This window comes from Ursus maritimus, unplaced genomic scaffold, assembly GCF_017311325.1.
Source record: "Ursus maritimus isolate PB19 unplaced genomic scaffold, ASM1731132v1 scaffold_4, whole genome shotgun sequence".
Classification (NCBI taxonomy): Eukaryota; Metazoa; Chordata; class Mammalia; order Carnivora; family Ursidae; genus Ursus; species Ursus maritimus.
The window spans coordinates 54,001,861-54,020,805 of record NW_024426552.1 but is presented as its reverse complement, the minus strand read 5'-3'; the positions used below and the strand labels follow the sequence as shown (position 1 = coordinate 54,020,805).

The 18,945-nt window shown below is 38.4% G+C and overlaps 1 pseudogene; it reads left to right on the top strand.

Moving 5' to 3' along the window:
- The window catches only part of LOC121100497, a 34,820-nt pseudogene extending 21,481 nt beyond the window's left edge, over positions 1–13,339 (top strand).
- Positions 13,340–18,945: the final 5,606 nt, after the last annotated feature.

The following is an 18,945-nucleotide window of genomic DNA, read 5'->3' as shown; positions in this document are numbered from 1 at the left end:
AGGCACTTGGTTTTTAACCATTTCCCAGGGAACATTTCCTAGCTCTTAAAATATTGTTTTAAAAAACATTATGGATATAATGAATAGATGGCCTCTCATCTGTATGTAAAGCCCAATGGGTGAGCAAGAGCAACAAATTATATAGAAGACTTAACATGTCTTTGCAACTGATGAGCAGGTGAGTCTATTTTCAACATGCTTTATAGGCTTAAGGGTTGTTTTTTTTGACACTTGATTATCTAAATACATAGAGCAACCATATGAATAAAGAAAACACCTGGTGGGAAGATTCTTAAGAACAGTCATGAATGTTACTTACAGTTTCTATTTGAAATGCCAATTTTCAAAAAACCAAGGATAAAAAAATAGCATAATGCCAAAATATAACCACTGTGTAGCAAAATATACAAGGCACATTTTAAATCCTCGTAGATTATTATTATCCTATATCCATAAGTAACAACGGTGTATAGCATAGATTAACCAAGTAGCTTAGGGTAACAATGAATCTAGACCTAGAGTGTTAGTTGTCAATTCCTCTATCCATGTGGCCAACAGTAATGCTGTCAGGCTGGTCTCACTGCACTACTCCAGAGACTACAATGTGAATTGTTCTCTCTGGAACTGTACCATTGACGTCCTTGATCAACTAAAGCACAGCTGCAGGGCCAGAAGCACCTTGCTCTGGAGGAAGCCGCATGGCTCAAGCTTGGGCTCATGAAGCCACATGCAGGAAGCCCCATGGTGAGCCTCATGGCTCACCCGCATGGGCACCTTGGGTTTCCTTATTAAAGAGGGATAATTATAAACATCTTACCTAAGTAAGCATTACTGAGATATAAAATCTGCTCTGATTCCACCAAATATGTGTTTAAGAATGTCCACAGCAGGGGCGCCTGGGTGGCACAGCGGTTAAGCGTCTGCCTTCGGCTCAGGGCGTGATCCTGGCATTATGGGATCGAGCCCCACATCAGGCTCCTCTGCTATGAGCCTGCTTCTTCCTCTCCCACTCCCCCTGCTTGTGTTCCCTCTCTCGCTGGCTGTCTCTATCTCTGTCAAATAAATAAAATAAAATCTTAAAAAAAAAAAAAAAAAAAAGAATGTCCACAGCAGCTTTTTTCATAATATCTTCTTTAGTTGTTTGGAAACAACCAAAATATCCATCAGTAGGAGAATGGATACATAAACTGTGATAGTTAATACAAGGGAAGATGACATAACAGTTAAAAAAAAAAAAACAAAGGAATGAATAAGCAAACCTAATTGACAATAACAGAAAGAGTAGTGGTTGTGATAAGGAGGCTGAGTTTTGACTGAGAAATGGTATGAGGAAAGCTTTGGACTGATGTATATACAGTATATCATGACCTTAGAGGTAATTACTTAAAAAAGTGTGTAAAAAGTTCCTTGAGCTGATATTTAAGATAACGGTGCTTTATCCACTTTATTATGTGTATATTAAAAATCAATTAATAAACCTCTGTTTTAAATCTGCTCTGAGTCATCTGACCATGAGCACAATGACTGACCTGACATGCCATGGAGTACAACAGTGAACTGCCGGGGCCACATATCTGAATATGCCACCATGCTGACACTCTACTTAAACGCAGTCATCCTGAATATGCACTGACCTTTGTATTTTTGAGATGATATATTCTTAATAGTACATGAATTTTGAATTGTTGATACAGTTTCAGTAATTTTCCCAGACCTGTCTATGTTCTAAGACTCTTCTGCTATGTAATTAGCAACACATATTTGCAAACAAACCAGAAACAACATACACAATGTTTATGTACTAAGCAATCACACCAGCTAGTAATGGCATAGGTTTGTGTCACCTTATACAACAAATGAGTTATTTTAAAGTGGGAAAAAAATTCAATTTTTATAAAAGGAAGTCTATTTAAACTCCATTTTTGGAATTTATTTTTGCTCATTCCCCCATCCAAACCAACCCCAAAATTACATTAATTAATTATCTGAAACCACTGAAATACTACACTTCTAAAAATCCCATTTATAAAACTGTTTTATAAGTGTCTCCCTTTTCTTCAATCTGCTCAAAACTATTCCATAGGTCAACAAAAGAAACACACAAGTTTTGTTGTGTTTTGTTCTTTTCATTAGGGTGTTTGGTAATGACTAGAAGAACAAAAAGACCAAGAAATCATTCATTGTCAGGCCCCCAACTCCGAGTCAGACACCACTTATGAGGCTTGCCAGTCCTGGGGTTTACTGAAAAATCTTGATTATTAGAGCTTGAGGAGTCTGCAAGTCCTGTTAACAACCTCCCTTTACTGACCGAAACTTGGGAAAATTGCATTCTCTTTCTAGACTGCATTTTAAACAAATTTCTCCCTGGCTGCTTTTCAGAACTAAACGGTTTCTGTGCTTGGAAAATTAAACAAACAACTAAATTCTGGCCTTGCAAAGATCTCTTTTGTATTCAGCCTGGTGGCATTTCAGCCACTATATGTCACCCACTTCTTGAGACTGTAGAATCTTTCAGACCATCCTTGAAAACAAGAACAGATATATTGTTGTGAAGATGATGCGATGTGCTATATTGAGCCTGTTCTGCCCTATGCTAGATTAAAACACATCTGTCCAAGATTTCATGATGACCTGATGTGCATTAAAATTTCATTCAGAACAACACAGTGCTGACTCTCTTTTAGAGAAAGAATTGAATCTTTCATATATTTTATTTTGTGTAAGGGCCAAAACATTATTATTTATTGACAATGAAAATAATATGCAATCATGACAATGCTAGAACATCAGAAGTGCCCAATACATTCTCACTGATTGACTAACATATAAATGATCTGTGTGATCCCTTACGATAGTTTACAGACTGGGAAGTTCAGGAAATACATTACTATTCAAGAACGAACTAAAAGATCAGTGCCTCGGGATGCCTGGGCGGCTCAGTTGGTTAAGCATCTGCGTTCAGCTCAGGTCATGATCCCAGCATCCTGGAATCAAGTTCTGCACTGGACTGCTTGCTTAGCAGGGAGCCTGCTTCTCCTTCGGCCTGCTGCTCTCTTTGCTTGTGTGCTCACTCACTCTCTCTGACAAATAAAATCTTTTTTTAAAAGTAAATAAAATTATAAAAATTTTTTAAAAGATCAGTGCCTGGGGGCGCCTGGGTGGCTCCTTCAGTTCTGGTCATGATCCCAGAGTCCTGGGATCAAGCCCCATGTTTTCTGGCTCTCTGCTTACTGGGGACCCTGCTTCTCCCTCTTCCTGTCCCTCTGCCTCTCCTCCTGCTAGTGCTCTGTCTCACTTTCTCTCAAATGGATGAATAGGGTCATCAGTGCTTAAATGTCCAGCTCTATTATTCTTTCCATTCTTCTCTGGAGTGGTTGAAAGGATATGTAACTTAGATTTAACTGATCCTCAATTGTGTATGACCTTCCAAACACAAATGGAGTAGAAGCAAGAAATGTTTACAACAGAAAAGACAAGTCAACAACTAACCCTCAAAATCAACAGAAAGAAAGCTTTCTAAAAGCACTAAAATGAGTGTCGTTCAAGTTTCTACACAAAGAAAACAAAAGGGGCCTGGCGCTAGCCCTGTAGAAGATCACAATGTACTGAATCACGATACACTAGTTTCTGGAATCAAAACTATTGAGGAATAAAGTGATTGAAGCACACAATGTTCAAAGGCGTATGTTCACTGGGTTGAAGGTGAATGAATGGGTAAAGTGGATAGGGAGAGCAACATCAGGAGGCTTCTTTATATACCCTGATGTAGGGAAGAAGTTGTTGGAGCTTTCTTAATGTTGTTTTGTATGTTTTTAGTTATGTTTATTTTGTTTATGCTCTTTAATCTCAGTTTTGTCCTCATATGCTACTAATTTTTAAGAAGGGATCTTTGTCCAATAAGATAGCTCATCAATTCAATATTATTAATTTATCTAAACTTGATGTCATCTGTAGCATCTTCTACTAGATAATTATTGTTTTCATAGAATAGTCCAATTAACTATTCTTTCATAGTTAATTCTTTCATAGTCCGATTAACATATACTAGCCAAGGTCTTGGTGATGTAAGTAGTACTCATAGCCTTTGGGTAAAGACTTGCCTATAAGAACAACATTATCTCTGGTTACACTGCTCAGCCCCAAATTGGAAAGGGATATAGAAAAATCCTCTAAACACTGGCTTACTGAAACTGAGTAAATTTCATGAACTCCTATGTGATTATTCTAACATTTGAATAGGCAGCTACATAGATATTCTGATTGACTCACTGACACTTAACTCTTCACCAGTATTGAATCAGTTGTGATGCATCAGGAAAACAGAAGCCAACCTATGAATCATGCATCTGAAGGGTTTCAAGATCAGGGACTTACTGGACCTGAACAGACATTCTCCCAAATAAAACATACAGACACATGAAAAGATGCTCCACATCACCCATCATCAGGGAAATACAAATCAAAAGCACAACGAGATATCACCTTACACAGGTCAGAATGGCTAGAACCAAAAAGACAAGAAATAACAAGTGTTGGCAAGATTGTGGGGAAAGGGGAACTCTCGTGCAATATTGGTGGGAATGTAAATTGGTACAACTACCATGGAAAACAGTATGGAGATTCCTCAAAAAATTAAAAACAAAAATACCATACAATCCAGTAATTCCACTACTGGATATTTACCCAAAGAAAACGAAAACCCTAATTCAAAAAGATACATGCACCTTTATGTTCACTGCAGCATTGTTTACAAAAGCCAAGATATAGAAGCAACCAAAGTGCCCAATGATAGATGAATGGATAAAGAAGATGTGGTGCATGTACATACAAAGGAATATTACTGAGCCATAAAAAAAGAGATCTTGCCATTTCTAACAACATAGATGGACCTTGAGGGTATTACACTAAGTGAAGTAAGTCAGAGAAAGACAATAGCATATAATTTCAGTTACAGTGCGGAATCTAAAACAACAAATGAACAAATAAACAAAAAAACCCACAGAAACAGACCCATAAATACAAAGAACAAACTGGTGGCAGCCAGAGGGGAAGGCGGTCAGGGGGATGGGTGAAATGGGTGAAGGGCAGTGGCAGTTACAGGCTTCCAGCTATGGAATGAATAAGTCACAGGAATGAAAGGCACAGTACAGGGAATATAGGCAATGGTATTGTAATAGCATTGTATGGTGACAAATGGTAGCTACACTTGTGAGCATAGCATTACATATAAAATTGTCAAATCACTATGTTGTACACCTGAAACTAATGTAACATTGTGTGTCAACTATACTTAAATTAAAAAAAAAAAGAATTAGGGACTTACACTTTTCTTAGAAGAGAGGTCAGGGAAGCTTCTACCACAAGTTAAGGGAGTTGCCTTTGATGGTTAGAGAAGTCCCCTAAGGTACTAAATTTGTTCATTAAAAGCCTTGCCTGGAAGATGCTGTAATTCCCCAGTATCTCTGAGCAGGTTCTATGAACTGACTCAGGCTGAATCCACTTAGGGGGTGGTTCTCAAGGGCTCACCTCTGACTGCACATCTGGTTGCACGATGCCCTGGGAATACAGATTTCCTCTTCTCTTCCTTGTTCTTTTCATGGGCAAGCTCAAATTTGGGACTACACAGGGAAGGGCACCCTGGGAAATACAGTTCCCAACCTCTCTGCTGAAATCCAGATGAGGCTTTTTTTTCTTAACATTTTATTTATTTATTTGACACAGAGAGAGAGTGCACGCACAAGTAGGGGGAGCAACAGACATGGGAAGAGGGAGAAGCAGGCTCCCCGCTGAACAGGGAGCCTGATGTGGGGCTCGATCCCTGGACCCTGGGATCATCACCTAAGCATTCAGATGCTTAACCGACTGAGCCACCCAGGTGCTCCACAGATGAAACTTTAGACCTAAGTGTCTAAAGTGTCACCAGATACCCAATGAGCTACAGATGATACAGTGTGATTTCCCTCAAATTATGCATCCCTTACTAAGGTAATGCTCATGATAAGGTGTTATTACCTTAAAAAGACATCTGTGTTCCATTTAAAAGGGAGGAGGATTCTGAAGGGAAAAAAAGCATGAGAAACACAACATATTTTAAACTTAACTTGGGAATTAACAATGAACAATAGCATAGAAAAAGTACTAAAAAGTTGGGGGGAGCACATCTGACTTTTCTTAATCCAACATTTCTACATTTATTGAATCAAAGAATCCTTCGATTCATGTAGCATTTATTAACACAGTTCTTTTATGTGTGTGCTTTTATGTAAACCCTATTCCAGCAGATGTTCTCAGCATCCTTTAATATTATTGTTCAAACTTATGGTTAAATAAAGCATACTGACCAATGCATTTATTTCTTCTCCTTCCTGACATGCTCCTGAAATCACAGTATTGGGATTTTTTTTTAATTTTTTTTAATTTATTTATTTGACAGAGAGAGACAGCCAGCGAGAGAGGGAACACAAGCAAAGTGGGAGCGGAAGAAGCAGGCTCCCAGCGGAGGCCCTGATGTGGGGCTTGATCCCAGAACGCCGGGATCACACCCTGAGCCAAAGGCAGACGCTTAACGACTGAGCCACCCAGGTGCCCCCAGTATTGGGATTTTTAAGATATAAACCCCAAAACAAAAGAACTAGAAAGAAAAGACATCAGAGATGACAAATTTCAACAGTTCTGAAGGATGGATAATAGATGTAAAATTAGTAACTAGGAAATGTGATTTAAGATATTTCACAATCAGCATGACCTGGGTACCAGCCAATCAGAGGAGAAACCAGGAGAATTTAGAGCTGGAATCTGGAAACTCCCTGCTAGGCTAGATATTAACAGTTCCATTGATGGATGATGTAAAGTCGAGGGCTCCAGGTAGATAATTTGGGGCTATGTGATTTTGGGGACATTTAGCAGTTTGGGGGATGAAACTATGAATTGACACCGAAGTATTTCATGGTTTTAACAGCTGGTAAACCATTCCAGGAATAAGGTATTCTGAGAGAGACGATAAAAGCTTTAAACTCTGTATGTGTAAAATACAGTCTCAACCTGGTATCACAGGGTTACTGTGACCTGCCAAGAGGTTCTACTGACCCTAGAAGAAAATTCTGTGGCACATATGCCAGCGCTTTGTAAGCTACAAAATGCTATACACGTACTAGTTATTATTTCTGCTACAACTGCCAGCATGGTGCTTGCATCTAGAACTATGAAATTCTTGGAAATTTGGGGGCCCTTTTTTCCACTTCCCCCCAAAGAATACATGTATCAAAGTTGTTTACTGCTCACAAAAAAGAATGAAAAATATATTTAGAAAAAGAATATAAGCCCTAAGTGATTCCCCAAATGTATTCTCAGTAAACAAAACAACCCTAAAACCTCCAGCCTTTTCAAGAAGACTTTTGTCTTCTGCAGTTACCTTCCCCCAAATATTATTAGCTGCTCCTTCACTGCCACCACCCCTCCCACATACACATACACACCTGCCATCTTTGACTCTTCTGACCCTTGCAATAAATGTGTGCTGGCTCATTCTTCAACAAATTCATGCCCCAGTGAGTTTTGAAGGGCTGCCCACAAGCTAAAGACTAGTTTGCAGGAGGAGGAAGGGAAATCTTTGTTTTTGTTGCTTTCCTCCTGAGACTTTTTTTTTTTCTTTTTCAAAAAATGCCACATTACCCAGGATTTTTGACCTTACTCTGAAAAACTGCAATAAAAATTAACGTTGCTATTTAACTAAAGTTTGTTAAGGTTGAATACTTGACATTTTCTTGGTAATAGTTTACAATAATTTAAAGACATTATTAGTCTTTTTAGGTGCTTGTAGAATGACAACTAACATGAAAGTTTAAGTGGGCTGTTGGTCCAAAGTGAAATCAGTTTACTATACTCTGGACTCAACATAGGGATTTAATCTCAATAATTCTGCTAATGCTTTTCACTAAATAGAATGGCTCTCTCTTTTTTTCTGACCTTTTAAATGTTATCCATCCTTCATGAACACATTTGGGTTTTTTTTGTTTTTTTTTTTTTTTAAGATTTTATTTATTTATTCGACAGAGATAGGGACAGCCAGCGAGAGAGGGAACACAAGCAGGGGGAGTGGGAGAGGAAGAAGCAGGCTCACAGCGGAGGAGCCTGATGTGGGGCTCGATCCCATAACGCCGGGATCACGCCCTGAGCCAAAGGCAGACGCTTAACCGCTATGCCACCCAGGCGCCCCTCATGAACACATCTGAATTGCATTTTATTGGTGGAAGTTTTCTAATCCGTGGCCACACTGACCTCTCATTATCTTGCCATCTTATAGTGCTTATTTCCTACATCACACATTTTACCTTAAAACTAAAGATGATCCTGACCTGATGTCTATATTTCCATCTTCACAGACCAGTTCTCCTACAAGACTGTGAGCCTCTGAGAATGAGGCTGTGTTTTGTCAAGAAATATTTACTGAGTGTATTTGTCAGGATTCAACCAGAGAAGTAGGACCAGTAGTACATATATTTATTATGAGGGATTGGCTAGTACAACTGTGGGGGCTGGCTAAGCAAGCACAAAGTCCATAGGAAAGGCAGCCAGGAAGGGAAGATGACAAGCAGGCTGGAATTCATAGGCACAAACAGAAGCCTTCCATTCACAGGTGGTGGTCAGGAAGGAAGATCCAGAAAGAAAGAAGAGCAATTACAGAGCCAGAAGCTGTATGAAGTCCTAAATCCAGGGAAATCCAATGTCCTCTTTTAAAGGCTCTGCCACTGATTAAATTAGGCCCACCCGGCGTATTCTTCCTTTTTTTTTTTTCCTTTTCTTTTTTTTTTTTTAAAGATTTTATTTATTTATTTGACAGAGATAGAGACAGCCAGCGAGAGAGGGAACACAGGCAGGGGGAGTGGGAGAGGAAGAAGCAGGCTCATAGAGGAGGAGCCTGATGTGGGGCTCGATCCCATAACGCCAGGATCACACCCTGAGCCGAAGGCAGACGCTTAACCGCTGTGCCACCCAGGCGCCCCTGTATTCTTCCTTTTTATTATAATCTACTGATTAGAGACCTTAATCACATCTGCAAAATCCCTTCATAGCAGCACTTAGATCAGTGTTTTATTGACTGGAAAAGTTACGTGTATGCTCCAAAATGACCACTGCCTTTCAACTCTCAGGAGAGAATATCCTTTGTAACCTGCCCTAACCAGATACATACTCAATAGAGAATTCTGGGGACTACAGATGTCAAGCCAAGTTTACATCAAAAAGCCATCACACACAGCATGTGGTACACAAGACACAGATGACATTACCGCGACTCTTCAAAGTAAAGATTAAGCCTTATGTAACAAAATATTTCCTATCTCCACAAATGCACCACTCTCTGCTAGATACAAAACAGGCACACAATAAATACTTGAAGAAATAACTGGTGACCTTGGTTAATTTCTACCCAATCTAATTATTATTGATCTGAACACTAAACAGATGTGATAAGTATACTGTTTTGTCTGAATAAAATGATCTGATGGGAAGCAAAAGCTGAGTTAACGGCAGCACTGTTTTCTTCTCACTTTTTTTTTTAAGAAAAACATGCTAAATTGTTATTTCTGAAAATAGCCCAAAAATGCTCTTATTATGTTTAATTTATTATGTTTAATGGAACCAGGCTATTTCAAATTCACAGTATAAGCCATCAATAAGAATTATCAAAATAACTGAAGAAAGAGCAATAACCCATCCTTTGAGGTTAACAGGATAATTCATTAAATCATTCAATAAATATTTATCAAGTACCTTCTGTGTGCTATCACAGTTCCATGGGCTGGAGATGCAGTCAAGGACAAAACAAAATTTATGCACACACAGAGCATGTGTTATGTGGGAGGTGACAGAAAATAAACATGAACAGTTTAATATAGAAAAATATAAATCTGGGCAGATTCAATAACTTTGAGCCTGAAATTTTTCATGGCCTTCATTAAAAGAAAAAAGTAAAACACACAAAGGCAATAAATACAAAATTAGATATACATGCTAATACTTAGAATAGGAAAATAAATTACAAATCCTACAAAACTAACAATGAAAACCATCACAAAATTCAGGAAAATGCCATAATCTTTTTAGTAATTATCTTCCTGACACATTCTATAATTCATTCTTTTACTACAATTTTTGACTACAACTTTAATGACTTTAAAAATTATTTTGTATTATTTGGTAATACTTTCTATATAAAAAGGTGCTAATTCAGATTTTCCTCTGGAATAGTTGATCAAACTTTGTGGGGGGGTTTTTTCCTTATTATTGGTGATTTAGAAACATTTCTTTCAGTTTCATCATTTCACAACAATTTCATTATTGATAATGTCATATAAATTTTTGTAGTACATTTTAAGTTTTTGTGTTAAAGCACAGGAAATATAATTCTATTTTACATAACTCTCATCAAAAAAAGACAAAATTTTCAGGGTGCCTGGGTGGCTCAATCAGTTGGGCCAGGGACTTTAGCTCAGGTCATGATCTCAGGATCCTGCGATCCAGCCCTGCATTGGACCCAGCCCCACTCAGCCTGCCCCTCCACACCGCTGGCCACCACCACCACCCCCCGCCCTGTTCATGCACTCTCTCTCCATCTCTCAAAAAAATAAAATCTTTTTTTTTTTAAAAGACAAAATTTTCATTATATAATTATTATATGATATATAATCAGGTATATTCCTGATAGGACAGCATTTCTGCTTCAATGAGGAATCAATGGGAATCAAATTCTCCAATTACAATTTTATACATCTGGTGATTAAAATAGCTTTCCATAGATCAGCTTCTGGTGCTTCATACTTCAACTGCTGTTTCTCCCCACTACCTTCATAATTCCTGTGCCAGGCACTGTGGGATACACTCAAATATGTTATACATCCCCTGGCCTTGCTCCTCTACTCCACAAATGTCAACTGTATCCCCAACTCACCTTGCCCTTAGCTGGACCCCAACAATGCCTGCTGCCACTCTTTCCTGTCATAAAGGAAAATGTCATACATGACTGTGGTTAACAAAAATTTTTACAAAAATATAGCAATGGGACACCTGGGTGGCTCAGTCAGTTAAGCATCTGACTCTTGATCTAAGCTCAGATCTTGATCTCAGGGTTGTGAGGTTGGGAGTGGCACCTACTTAAATATATATATAGTGCCAAGTGAGAGGCCCAGAATAACGAAGGCCAAGGTTAGTAGGACAGGTTAGCAGGGAACTTAACAGTTATTTCTCTGAAATTTTTGTTGACTTATGCTGTCATGTCCCCAGTTTCTTCCCTGATTACTGCTAGTCTTACTGATCTTTGTGATATACTCACTAATGGGTGCAGATGACTTCCGTAAGGCTAGATTCTACAGACTGTGGGACACTAAGTCAAGTCAGTCTCAAATCCAGGACCTTTATATCACTAGTACTTTTGAATAGAGTAATATATTTGAAATATTAAGTCATGTTTTTCTTCTGTTTTGCTTTGCTCCCACCCCCAACCCTGGTCCCATCCTCCTCCACAATGACTAAGGAGAACTACTATGTTGTGTGAGGATAAGGCAGGGCTAAGCAAAATTTTAAAAAGTCTCTCCCCAGCTTTCCTTTCCAAAAGCCTTAGGTACTCAGGGAAACTGGTGAAATCAGAGAAATAATAACAAAGAATTCTGCTTCTAGCCATTACAAAAAAGATTCCTCCATTAAGGAAAGAGAAAAAAGCTGAAGTGGACGTGATGAGGGTAAGAATCAGAGAGTAAGGCTGTTGGGGTGAGGAAGGGTGCCACGAAGCCCGGATTTCTGGGCTATGTCCTATTTCTAGACAAATCTCTGGATCCCATGATCCCAGAGAGAAAAGGATGCACAAAGAATCTAGTCAGATGGGTCTCAGCACTACGGCAACTTCAGTGTCCCAACACAGCATGGGATTCCATAGTACCAGACAGAAGACTGAAGGGGTCACCAAGCTAGGAAACAGATATGTGTTAAGAGAAGAACTGTGAAGATTAAAGATCAGATAGGAAGATGGACACTGAGATACATCTTTGTGAGGACAAATGACACAAAGAGTCCATCCTGCTGAAAAGAAATAGAGAGGACTCTTAAAATGACTGGGATTACATTTCTTCCACCCTGCCAAACAGCAAAGACAGATATCAAATCAAGATATAAAATAAATAAGAATTATAGTTATAATTATAAAAATTATAGACAGAATTAAGAATTAAAATAAGAAACAAAAAAATTATAAATGTGCATACACACACACACACATCTTACATACCTGAATTGTTTCCTGAAGAGCATATCATGCACACCTGGTTATCAGAAGCCAAGCCATTCTATTATACGCATTCAAAAAATGGCTTTCCCTAAGAAAAATCAAAGACAAATTTATTAACTTAAAAATATGTATCAGTTCTTAAGAGAATTTAATATAATTTTCATTAGCTCATAGGGAAGTTTTCTTTCATAAGCAAAGATATCAATATGAATACATTCTGGATCTATGTCTGAGGGTATTTATATCCATACTCTAAGTGGGAAAAGGTGTGTTTAAGTATTAATCTATTACTATAAAAGCTACATCTTCATTACAAACGTCTAGCCTTAAAATTGTCATTAGCAAACTAGCTTTTTTATTACCAACATAATAAGAATGTTCACATTAATTTTAAATAAATTAGCTCTATTCTGGATTAAACATAACTTTTTATGAGGCTCATATTATTCTTAGTCCTTAAACTTGCATAAATTTCATAGATTAGAACATCAATTTTAAACTGGCAAATACGGTTAGGTCTCTAACTGAATGTGCCTGATTTGACTGATAATTACAGGCATATATTGTTTATTTTTCTAGAATTATATTCGATTCACTGAAATTACAATTTCAAGCCAGTTGAATGCACTGGTTATACACACATTCCCATCTAGTAAATGGTCTCCGCAGAGCCTTGCAGCAGAGATATGCTGAGAGGAAATTTATATATGTATAAACTCCGCCAACAGATGTACATCACCCGCGACCTCATCAAGGGTCCTCCGTCAAAAGTCACTTGAAGTCTCCAAAGAAGCCGGACAGACCCCTAGTTCACGTGTACCAGGGACACGTGGGCACCCAACTGCCCAAGGCCACGCACTCACCCAGGGCAGCGCCGCCACGTTTTGCACATGGAGAGAGCCTGAAATAGCTGCTGACACGTGCCAAAAACCTAGACTCTCAGAAACGTGGAGCCTGGAGTACAAGACCGGCCGGGACGTGTACTACAATGGGGTGCGCAGGCCTGCGCCTGCGCCTCGCCTGGGCCGGCCTGTGCCAGCGACACCTGCACATGCGCTCTGAGTCTTCGCTGTGCCTGAGCAATGACCGGGACCCGAATACACCCCACCCCTACAATCTCACGCGTTCAGGCCCGCTCCATCACGTGACAGACGTGGGCTGGCTCTGGCCTACTGAAGCTGAGACTTCACAGCCTGAAGGCCTCCTTCTCTTCTGCCCCACCCTCCCTCCTAGTGCGATCTACCAGAATTATATTTAAAAAAACAATAATCACCATTAAAACACACACAGTTTTGTGCTAGCTAGTCCCAATATCAAATTTCTGTATTATCCATCATAAAAAACATCAGCTCCTAAGATGTCAATGTACATGGTATTTCCAACCAAAATTGTTAAATTCAAGCAACAATACTCAAGAATAGTTTTTTTAAAAATACAGTTGGAACAGTTCCCAGTTTCAGTCTGTAGTCACCTAAAGCCCTGAAATGATTTCAAATACAGTTGCAGAATGAGAATTGGGGGTTAGGAAGGCAGCTCACTAAGTAAAAATTTCATGGTCCTTTCTCTTCTTTATTCTGCTATATTGTCTCTTTTCATGTGCCTCTGGGCTTCCTGTTCTTTGAATTATGACAGAGAAATGTTCACCTCCAGCAGCTGACCCTGGAAATAGATGCACTGGAAAAGGATCTGAGGAGCAGAGAACTGGGCCATTTGCCCCTAGCAAACAGGTTTTGTAATAACCCAAATTTGAATCAGGACTGGGAGAAGTAATAAGGGTGGAGTGGGAGCTTTGGAAGTTGGGGGTTGGGGGTTACAGCTCCTATGCAAGCTGTAATTGCAAAGTTAAGTCCCATTATCATTTTCAGAGACTAACAAAGGAAAGAAAGAAAATGTGAGCTAATTCACTAAATTTGCCCAGAGAATCAAGTGTGAATGTTTTGTGAAGTTTCCACTTTCAAAAATTTCATGTCAAAAAAAAAAAAAAAAAATTTCATGTCAGCATATAAACAAGAATGGATGCAAAGCAAAGTAACTCTTTCCTTTTAGCATAGTAATGATTAAAAGAAACTACCTGATAGTCTGGTCCCAACAATGCACAAAATATGTCTGCAAAGCAACTGACGAGTCAGTATAACTGTCATTCATTTAGTCATTCAACAAACTTTTTTTTTTAAGATTTTATTTATTTATTTGACAGAGAGAGAGAGAGCCAGTGAGAGAGGGAACACAAGCAGGGGAAGTGGGAGAGGAAGAAGCAGGCTCCCAGCAGAGCAGGGAGCCTGATGCAGGGCTCAATCCCAGGACTCTGGGATCACGTCCTGAGCCGAAGGCAGACGCTTAATGACTGAGCCACCCAGGCGCCCCTTTTCAACAAACATTTTTTTAACACTGACTGCCTAGATACTGTGATAAATAAGAAAGATACTCTTCTCTAATATTCATGTGTAGTATGTGTGTCTTGGCTGGGGACATAAGTGGGAATTAATCAAATAATTTACTCACTCATTGAACTAATATTTATCAAATGACTACAATATGCCAGTGAAAACATATGGCAATGAACACATCTCCTTACTTCGGGATGGCTCACATTCTAATGAGAGAAACAATAAATAAACAATATTTAAGGTATTCGCAAATCCTATGAGAAAAATAAAAAGCAAAGGAGTGATGAGAGTATTTTGAGTTCATGTGTAAGTGCATGCTGTTTAAGACTTTAAGATTTGGTGGTTTAGGATAGGCTCCTCTATGGTAGTGATATTTCAGCAGAAGTCTGAGTAAAATGAGGAACTGAGTCATGGTAATACATGAGGAAGAACCATTTTAAGCAGAGAGAAATGCCCTGAGATGGAAATGTGCTTGCCTGTTTAAGGAATATCATAAATGACAAACTTATTGAGCACAAAATTCATTGAGCTCTGACTCTATGCCAAGAACCGAAGGCCCAAAATAAGCAAAAACAAGTCCTAGCCCTCAAGGGGAAATATCGTCCCTCGAAGATTAAAACAGAAACAGATACAAACACCCATCTTCATCAACTCCAGGTAGTTGCAATAATTGCCTTGGAAAATCTCTGATAAAGTTAATATATGGAACGAATATTATTAAGGGGTACAAGAAATCAGAATTGGCACAATCGGCCAGTACTAAGGGAATGCAAAAGTATTCCCAGATACACATGTCATCAGTGAGAGGAGTGGAGAAGAGGTATGGGTATGGGAGGAGGAGAACATATACATTTTTAGAAAAGATATAATGAGTAAAAAGGTACTATTACCTCCAATTAGAAATTAATTCATTAATTAATAGAGGCAGAGTTGGTTAAAATGGTGTCATATAAACACTAGTGATCCACTGGCTAAAAATCACACCAAGTGTTTATATATGTTACTGTATATATACATAGTCAATGAACCGATATCTTCAATGTGCAGTTAGTAGGACTGTTAAAGCAAATAGAAACACTTGAAACAATCTCTTCCCAAGTTTTGTATTTAACAACCCAAATCACACGGCTTTATGCTAAAAATAAACCACTCTGGGCATTCTAAATAATTTTATTAGAAAGTCTTCTATTGCTGTGTTAACTAAGTAACCTATCACCTTCTGAGAAAATGGAAAGTTTCTGAAGGTTGTCATAATCTATTACCAGGGGCGCCTGGGTGGCTCAGTTGCTTAAACATCTGCCTTCAGCTCAGGTCATGATCTCAGGGTCCTGGGATGGAGCCCCGAAAAGTGTTGGGCTCCCTGCTGGGCGGGGAGCCTACTTCTCCCTCACCTTCTGCCCCTCCCCCAGCTCATGCCCTCTTTCTCTCTCTCTTTCTCTCTCTCTCTCGTAAATAAATAGAATCTTAAAATAAACAAATAAAAATTAAAATTAACCACATAATCTATTACCTTACCAAGGGGAATATCTTTGGTACTCATGCACAAACACAGGTTCGGGCATGTCAAAAAGCGTGATATACATGGGGACTGACCATGCTGAAGCTATCTCTCAGGCAAGCTTTTGCGCGGGGGAAGTAAAAAGGAGGAGTGGAAAAAACTGATTCCAGATCTTCCATGAAAATTATTTCATCAGCTTTAAAAATCAAACCATAGATAATTTTTTTTTTTAAAGATTTTTTATTTTTATTTATTCGACAGAGATAGAGACAGCCAGCGAGAGAGGGAACACAAGCAGGGGGAGTGGGAGAGGAAGAAGCAGGCTCATAGCAGAGGAGCCTGATGTGGGGCTCGATCCCATAACGCCGGGATCACGCCCTGAGCCGAAGGCAGACGCTTAACCGCTGTACCACCCAGGCGCCCCTAAACCATAGATAATTTATAACATCCTCAGATTTTTTGGGTCAGTTTGGTTGGATTAAAGTTCAATATGTCTGAGATTTATTGTGATTAAAAGTACATTCTGAGTCATCTCTGAAGAACAGTTGACCCCCTTTAAGAACTGTAACTACCAAAAAAAAAAGGAAGAGAAAGAAAACCCCCACTAGGTAGGTTAAGAATTTAATTAAACTACAACAAAGCCAAGGGCAAGAATCGCAAATCCATACTTTCTAAAATTCAGAGATTTACACCTAGCTACACTTTTAAATTACTACTGGTTTACCGTCCCAATCATAAGAAATTCACTCTCACACCTGAGGCCTTTATTTATATACTTAAGCCAGAGCAGGACAAATCAAAATCAAATGTTCAAGTACCTACTACGTGCCAAATCCTGTGGGAGACACTCCATGGACTTTTCACGTCTTGAAGACTTATAACAAAATAGCCTCGAAAGATGATTTTTGACAAACTTGCTCACCTGCTGTTCTAGCTTGAGCTGCTCTCAGAAATAATATCCAAGGAAAGAGAATAAACCAGAAACACCATGACCCTAATCATCTACTCTCATATCTTGCAATTGCGAGTAAATAGCCTGTTAGGGGCAAATTCAATTTCTTCCTTGCAGTCAAAAGCCCTACAGCCAAGCATGTAACTTCCTTAGAAACATTTATATAGAGAATCAAGTTCACGAAGTATGAACGATTATCAAAGATCTCACTATTTATATCTGATACTCATGTTTTTAAATGCACCTACTCTCATGTATACACATATGCTTGCACCATTAACATTATTCGTTCAGAATATTATAGAATTTTTTCTCCATCTAAATCTCTTGTTAAACAAAAGTAGTTGATGTGGTTGAACGATGGTAAGAAAACCTGTGTCAGTCACATTGTGAGAAGATCCATATGCATAATAACAAATTAGGAGATTCCTAGGGAACTTTCCAAGATGTCACTGAAGAAGAGCTTTAGGTAGATTCTGAACTGTTAATTTTCTCTTCTTTTTGGATAATTATGGATCTATCAACTGAAAGTGAGTTACAGAATGTCCTCTGATCAGTCAATCACTGTGATGGAGCCAACCACAAGGCCAGGTGATCCTGCTATAAAACCAATAGGGTTCTTTGAGAACAGTAAGAATAAGAATTTAATACAAGGGGCGCCTGGGTGGCACAGCGGTTAAGCGTCTGCCTTCGGCTCAGGGTGTGATCCCAGAGTTCTGGGATCGGGCCCCACATCAGGCTCCTCCGCTAGGAGCCTGCTTCTTCCTCCCCCACTCCCCCTGCTTGTGTTCCCTCTCTCACTGGCTGTCTCTCTCTCTCTGTCAAATAAATAAATAAAATCTTAAAAAAAAAAAAATTTAATACAAAAAAAAATCTCATTATAAAAGTATACTTCCTGTGAAAGTAACTACTTGTAAGTCAAATATTATTTTTGCCTTAAGTAATAAAATTGAAGATATATTTCTGAGAAAGAATAAATAAAAATGAAGACTATAGTAAATCTTTAAAATCTCTCATTTTTTTAAATTGTCCCTTAAAACGTTTATTCTCTATGAAACAATTACATTTCTACTAATTTATTCTAAGGAAATAATTAAAATTCTATTTAAATTAGGACTTTTTCTGAGCATTATTTTTAAAAATTAAATTATATCAGTAACCTAAATGTTTCTCACTAAAAGATGATTTATAAATTATGGCAAATGCATCTAATGGGATATTATTCATTTTTGAAATATCGTATCTTTAAACAACTTTTAATATCTTAGAGAAGTGTTCATGGTATAATGTTAAATAAAAAAGTAAACTACAAGATAGTATATATACTCTTCAACATTTTGCAGGCATAAATGCAGAAAAGAGGACTAGAAAGGAATAAATTAAAATAGCATCTGTGCTTGTCTATGAATAGTAAGATTATATAATTTCCTTTTGTCCTACTGTGTATTTTACCATTTCCTGTGATAAATATGTAATATTTTTTTTAAAAAAGATTTATTTATTTAAGGAATCTCTATACCTAACATGTGGCTCAAACCTATGATCCCAAGATCAAGAGTTGCACACCCCACCGTCTGAGCCAGCCAGGCACCACAAACATGGAATACTTTTATTCAAACATAAATATATGGTTTTTTAAAATATTTGTTTGTTTAAGTAATCTCTACACTCAACATGAGGCTCAAACTCACGACCCCAAGATCAAGAGTCACATGCTCTTTCGACTGAGCCAGGCACCCCAAGATATGTATTTTTTAGGAGAGGAGGAAACTTCTGGAGATTTTGGATATTGTTTATAACACAGGTTGTGGTGATGGTTTCAAGGGTGTAT